General features: G+C 35.2%; 1 long non-coding RNA gene across 3 annotated transcripts; it reads left to right on the plus strand.

The window, feature by feature from the left end:
* Nucleotides 1–1516: 1516 nt before the first annotated feature.
* On the plus strand, nucleotides 1517–5992 carry LOC113282077. Of its 3 annotated transcripts, none has more exons than XR_003326529.1 (8): nucleotides 1517–1831; nucleotides 2005–2297; nucleotides 2489–2560; nucleotides 2665–2728; nucleotides 3562–3869; nucleotides 4277–4442; nucleotides 5057–5186; nucleotides 5668–5992. It is a non-coding gene; the product is annotated as an uncharacterized LOC113282077 (long non-coding RNA). The 3 variants fall into 3 exon arrangements; XR_003326527.1 differs by having other exon boundaries at nucleotides 3562–3699; XR_003326528.1 differs by having other exon boundaries at nucleotides 2492–2560; nucleotides 3562–3699.
* Nucleotides 5993–6501: the final 509 nt, after the last annotated feature.

Here is a 6501-nt window from a genome sequence, read left to right on the forward strand (position 1 = left end):
AAAAGTCCTAGGATACCTTGATCGCAAGAATATCCCACTAATTCCCTGATTTCATCACAACCACATTAAAACACTAGTGGAAAAGAGGCTATTTAAGACATAATGAAACGACACAGGACAGAAGTTGCGAAACTGCTAATTATCGAGCGCGTCGTTGACTAAAGTCAAGTTGTCGTTGTGCTTGGACTTCTGTTGACTTCTGCCGCGACACTTCAGTGTTTGTCTCTGACTAAAGTCAAGCTGTTGTAGTAGTTGGACTATAGTTGACTTCTACAATGACACGCACAGTAGTATCATTTCGCTGGTACAATCGTGTGGTTAGGATTATCTTGTTTGTTGGAACGGCTGAGATTAAGCAGGAGTACTTCGTTATTATCGAGTAAAATATTTTTCTATTTCCTTCATCTTTCATCTTTCATTCATGGGCTTTTTAATAAAGTGGCCACCTTTTCGACACATAATTAAGAAAGTGGCCGTTTTTTTGAATCTTTTTATAAAATAGCCGAGATAGAATTTTTCCGTCCCGTTTTAAAAAAAAAAACAGTAATGGCAGTTAAGTTAACACGAGTCAAGGGTATTTTAGACCTTTTATAACCTAGTCAATCCGCGACTCGGCCGTGTTAGAGAAAAGCACTCATCTTCTTCTTCTGTTCTTCTCCTGTAATTTTTCATTTCCATGGAACGCTAGCAAATCATTGAAATCAAACCAAATTGAACAGAAATCCAATGAATGATTACCCAAAATTTGTCTACGTCTCCCGAATTAACCTATCTTAATTGAAAAAAAAATCATCTAAGAAATGAACAATTATGAACCCTTACTCGAAACCAACAAGAACCCATCTCTAAATTCTTCAAAAGCCCTCAATTCATCTCTTTTAATTCGTCTCTGGATTTAATTCGTTTCATAATCTCAAATCAACATCATCCCATCTGTTATTCTTTTTATAAGAATTGCAGCAGAGCTTCTTCCCAAACCCGTGACCATATTTATCATCATGACCTCAATCTTCTTCTTAATCTTGATTCACTAGAGCATCGAATCCCCATATTCAGAATCTCTCCATCAAATCCTTCGATTCCCCCAAGATATGAGATCGATTCGACAGCAGAAACAACAATTCTTTACTTTTTTCTCGAACTAACAACAACCCAAGCTTAAATCGGAAGTCTAGAGACCACCAGACCCGATCGACTTCACTTACTCTTCTCTCAATTCTCTGTCGGTTCCTCGATCTGGTTTGGGGTAATAATAGCAGCAACTGCTGTTCTTTCTTTTCATCTCATTTTAAGGGAACTGGAACAATGAATGAATGAATGAGATTAACACATCTCTCGATTTAGGATATGATAGTAATTTCAGCACAAAAATTGACTAAGTCTGCTTGTTGGACCATTTCGGTGGAACCAGGTGAAAAACTTAACGGAAAGGCCAGTTTATAAAAGTTTTAAATTTTTTGGCCGGCTTATTAAATATATGGATGGAAGCTGGTCAATTTATTAATTTGCCGTTCATTCATCTCTCGATTCACTCATCTATCTTTTCTTTCTCTCTCCAGCAGCCCAGCTCTCGCTGAAACACCACAGCAGAAGAAAAAAATCAATGAACTATTTTCTCTGAAATCCGCCACATCAAAATCCTTTTCACTAAAAACCCACCACCATCCAACCATTTTATCTGAAGTTCTTAAAAAAAATTCTTATAAACCCACCTCCATTAACCTTGAAGAGAAATCTGATTTTCTGTTGTTCAACCAATTTCGTGTTTGATAGAAACCCAGTTTCTTTTGATGTGCGACCATTTCAATTTCGATCTTGATTTTGTCTACAGGTAAAGTTAGGGTTTGTAATTGCAAAGTTAGATACTAACCATACAAATCATAGAAGAAAAAAGGCTTCATTTTTCTCCTTCTTCAATTCATTCATATACGAAAGAAAGGCTTCTTCTTCTTCTTCTTCTATCAAGGAAACATGGCTTTCTGATCTCATTAGTTGATGTTTCAGGTTAAGTGGTGCTAAAAATGGGTCTTTGTTTCGAAACTCCAGCTCTATTTGTTTTTCATAGAACGAAGTATATTTTCGATTCTCAAGGAAGGAAGAAGACCATTTGTGGGAAAGTTTCTGTTGCAAATCCTACCCCAAGTTTGAATTTGATTTTTGAAGTTATTTAATTTTGGGTTTTCTGTTATTTGACTATTTCTAGTATGATTCCACACAAGACCAAGCGAGGCTGCTGTAGTTTTTAACCGAGGCTTATGAGGGTATCCCAACACCATGGTTATCCCTGATGCTCTCAAGTAAGATCTGGTTCCTGTTTTTATTATGAATTTAGGATTTTATTTGATGGGTTACAGATGTGTCTCTGAAACGTTTTTCTGTTTCTAGATGAGAATTAAAATTTCACTGCATATCATTTTTTGGTTCCATTTTATTTTTCCGGTGAAGGATTTATTTTGATAACTCATTCTGTTATCTGTTGTGCATGTAGTAGATGCATGAATAGAGCTTGGCCTGGTCTTGGAGAAGCTCTAAAAGGTAGCATTGAGAATAAGATTCATGGGTAAATTCTCTAACTCCACTAATCTATTGCTCGATTTCATATTTAAGGAAACGTACACTGAAAATGGGATTCTGGTTAACTTGTTGTATGTTTATTTTGGGCAGGATGGCAACGGAACAAGGATCGTTGATGGAAATTGTATCCAGAAAATATGGTGATAACTTCAAAGTTAAGAGTTTTCCTTATATTTTTTTTGTGATAATGCTTTGTAGCTTGATCAGCTCAGTCGATTTATCCATAAATTGTTTTGTTAATCTTAGTAGGTTTAATGTGCGATCTATTTTCTAACCGAACACAGGCTCTTTGGGTTAATCTCACTATGTCAAGTTTTCGGTAACATTATCTCAGTAGGTTAAGCGTTCGATAGATTTTCTTATAGAGTTGTTGTTTGTTCTTTTGGTTTATGAGCATTGCTTTGTTGGTTTCTCTGAACTGGTGATTCAAGTATCTTTTTAAGTTTCAATTTGTTCAGTAGTTTGATCCGGCTTTTCAATTTTTGACCTACTAAACTTTTCTTAAAACTACTGTATGAGTGCTAGTGCGCATGCTCATTTATGAAGAACTGGAAGCAAAAGAGTTGACTTGGAGTTTGTTGCTTAGACAGTTGTTTGTTTTCTGTATTGTTGTCTTCCTTAGCTAGTCATTTCCATAACTTTTCTAGATTGTGTAGTCATTTGATTCTACTGCATCTCTGTTTTTTCCTTTCTAAGTACTCGAATAGAAAATGTTGATTGTATCTATTAAGAAATGAAACTTTCATGCGTGTTGGAATGTACCTTCCCAAATAGCATGGACAACCTGACAACTCATACATGGTTGTTTAGCTTTGTATTCAAAGCTTACCGACAACTCATAGACAATTCATTGTTCTTTAGAACTGTATTCAGAGCTTACTGATGATAATGTTTTAAACAGGCAGTCCATTGTTTAGAACTGATAATGGTGACGACTCATAGATTTTTTGTGAATATTTGATTTGATTTGTGTTACTGAATTAACAGTTACGGAGTTGAGCAAGAGTACACCCTCCGCAGAAGTATGTTTACACAAGGTTGATGTCTACATCTTAGATTTTGTTTTATGGGAGTTATTGACTAATTGAATGCTATTTGAGGGCAGCTTATGATGCTGCATCTAAGGTAAGGCAGTGCCCTTCTCTATGTATGTCCTGTATTTTAACATTCGCTTGTGCAGATTTGCAAAAGTAACTGGATGCTGATCTTGTTGGCAAAATGGAAATTGTAACCCTGGATTTGTTCACTTGTTTGCTTTCTTCATTTACAAGCTTACCGAATAGCAACATAGACATGTAATATTTCGTATGATGGGTTTTTCTTGTGAAGGTCGGGTCGTATATGTTTCCTTTCCTGTGGTTTTGTAAGTTTCTGCATATAGGTTCATCACCGTACTTTAATCACTTTTATTGAGGTTATTCAAGTTAAAGGATAAAGAGCACCATTCTTTTTCATGTTCTGATTTTAGATTTGTATGTCAGTTTATGTTTTCAGTTTTTAGGGCTCTCTTTGTTGTTCTTATTTATTTTACAAATAAATATGAATGGATGGAAATCTGATTCTCAAATGTTTCAAGAAATGGTTACCATTTGGTATATTGAAATTGGAATTAACGGAGAATAAATTTTAATTCCTTTCTTCCTATTCAGGTTTTTAGTTTGTTCACATCTTGTAGAATAAAACTAATGCAATAACTGTACAGGGCTTGAACCACTACTGCTGATGGATTTAATGTTGGTGGTCTGGTGTGCTGGTGGTGCTGTTAGGCGAGTGAGGTTGCCGCTGTTGTTAGTGGTGGTGCTTGGGGTGTTGATGTTGTGACTTGGCGGTTGTATTTGTATTGTTGGACTGCATTTGACTTGGCAATAGTGAGCTCCTCCTCCTTTCTCCCTTACCCCCTTTCACTTACTTATCATGTTTTGTGCTTGATTTCACTACAATTGGACTCATTTGCACTTTTTGTGCCATAAACGAATGGTCTGAAATAGGCTGTACATGGGACTGTACATAGATGGAAAATTGTTTTATTGTCGAATTGAAATACACTAGCAAGTCTTGTTTCGCATGTTACCATCACCTCAGACTTCCCCCTTGTGCATGTGTAAGTTTCGGTAGTTTTATGAGTAGTTCTAACCATGTTCCCTTTTCTTATTTTATCGCATTTTGATTTGTAGAAATACATACCATGGTCAGGATGTGGGAGTTCGCGAAAAATTCACTTTTTTTTTTCTGTGGTCAAAATCTAATTGTGTTTACAATCTTCTCTGCTAGCTACAAGACTGGTTTAGATGTCATTTAATTGTGTTAATGTAATGTGCCTATCTTTATTTTAGCTATATCATGAGAACCAAATTTTTTGGGTAGTTGTATTTTCTGAGTCTTATTATTTTTCGTGAAGCATTTCCAGTCAATTGTAGATGAGTTGAGTTATTTTCGTGAGATGACATAAACTGATGTAAATTGTATTGCTGTTTTATGGCAGGAGTGGGAGAGACTATACCTGCACGAAAACCTGATATATTTCCAGTCCAACTTAACGGAAGCAACGTTTTCACCACCATTGTCAGCAGATCCTCCAAAAGAAAAAGAAAAGGAGGAAGATGATCTTGAAGGTGAATTTTTCTTAATCGATGTTTGCTTATTGTCCTTAGTATGCTAGTTTTCAGTGGCCTTATAACTTTGTATAACTTACACCTAATTTTAGTTATACAATATATGGATCCTTGTAGTTTGAATCATTAACATGGTTTTAGTTGTAATAAACCACTTTTCTAAGTTTCCCTCGTCATAATATCTATTTTTCGTTGCTGTGTCATAAGATTGATGATGTTATTAAAGCACATGATTGCTCCCCAGCTAAGCTATCTCCCATCCACAATCTTAATCTAATTCAGTGTTGGGTGCTTTTATCTAGTAGCTTAACCATCTTTTTATTAGTTAGGTTCAATTTTTGTGATGTTGATCTTGAAATTAAATAAGGAGATGGTGAGAGCTATCTATTGTCATGAAGTTATTTGTTGTGCTATTATTCAAATGCCATCATACAGTTTGAAGTTCATTTTGGTTAACTGTGAAACTTTATTTTTGATGCAGCTGCAATGATGTCTTGGTTGATGGTAAGATCACTGTTGCTGCTGGATAAGGAAAGGGTTGTCCTTCTGCAGTTGTGCTCTCAAGCAAGCCAGTGCCAAGGTCATAATGACTGAAATTGTTGTTGAAATTTTTAGTATCACTTCACTATAAGAACCTTGAACTTATTAATTGACAGCTGAACCCTTTTTTTTTTATGAGTTTGGACTAAATTTTATGAATGGAATTCAATGTAATGGAGCTGTCATTTTGTATCAAATGAATCAGGTTTTATACGGAATTTGAATTTGGAATTGTTCATTTGAATTTGAATTTTAGTAATTTAATTTGAATTTCAGTGTAATTTGAATTTGAATCAGAATTATTTTAGCTCAGTCAGAATGGCCGGATTCAGCCAGCCAGATCTGACATTTTTTATGTTAAAATAAATCAAATCTATGACGTAATCCAGGTGTCATGTATAGAGACACCTTGGAAGTATTGTAATTTAGGGGCAATATGAAAGCGTTGTTCCAGAAAAAGACACTGAATCTACAGCACTTTCAGCGGCAATCTGAAAATGTCTTTTAACTCGCTAAAACGACACTACTTGACTATCTTAAAACGGCTTTTTCCCACTAGTGAAAGATGCATATGTGAATTCTACCTAGAAAGCAACCTAAAGTGTAAAAGCACAATTAAGTTTAACTCCCTAAGAGCAATAAATTTTATGAAATAAAACTAATCAAAACAACCGAACGTGTAAAAGCACTAATTCGATTTAACTAAGGTTATGATTCATATGTGTATAGTAGGATATATCACTACAAGCACTACTCACATTTATGCTACTTGTAA

The sequence above is a fragment of the Papaver somniferum genome, chromosome 5 (assembly GCF_003573695.1).
Source record: "Papaver somniferum cultivar HN1 chromosome 5, ASM357369v1, whole genome shotgun sequence".
Taxonomy (NCBI): domain Eukaryota; kingdom Viridiplantae; phylum Streptophyta; class Magnoliopsida; order Ranunculales; family Papaveraceae; genus Papaver; species Papaver somniferum.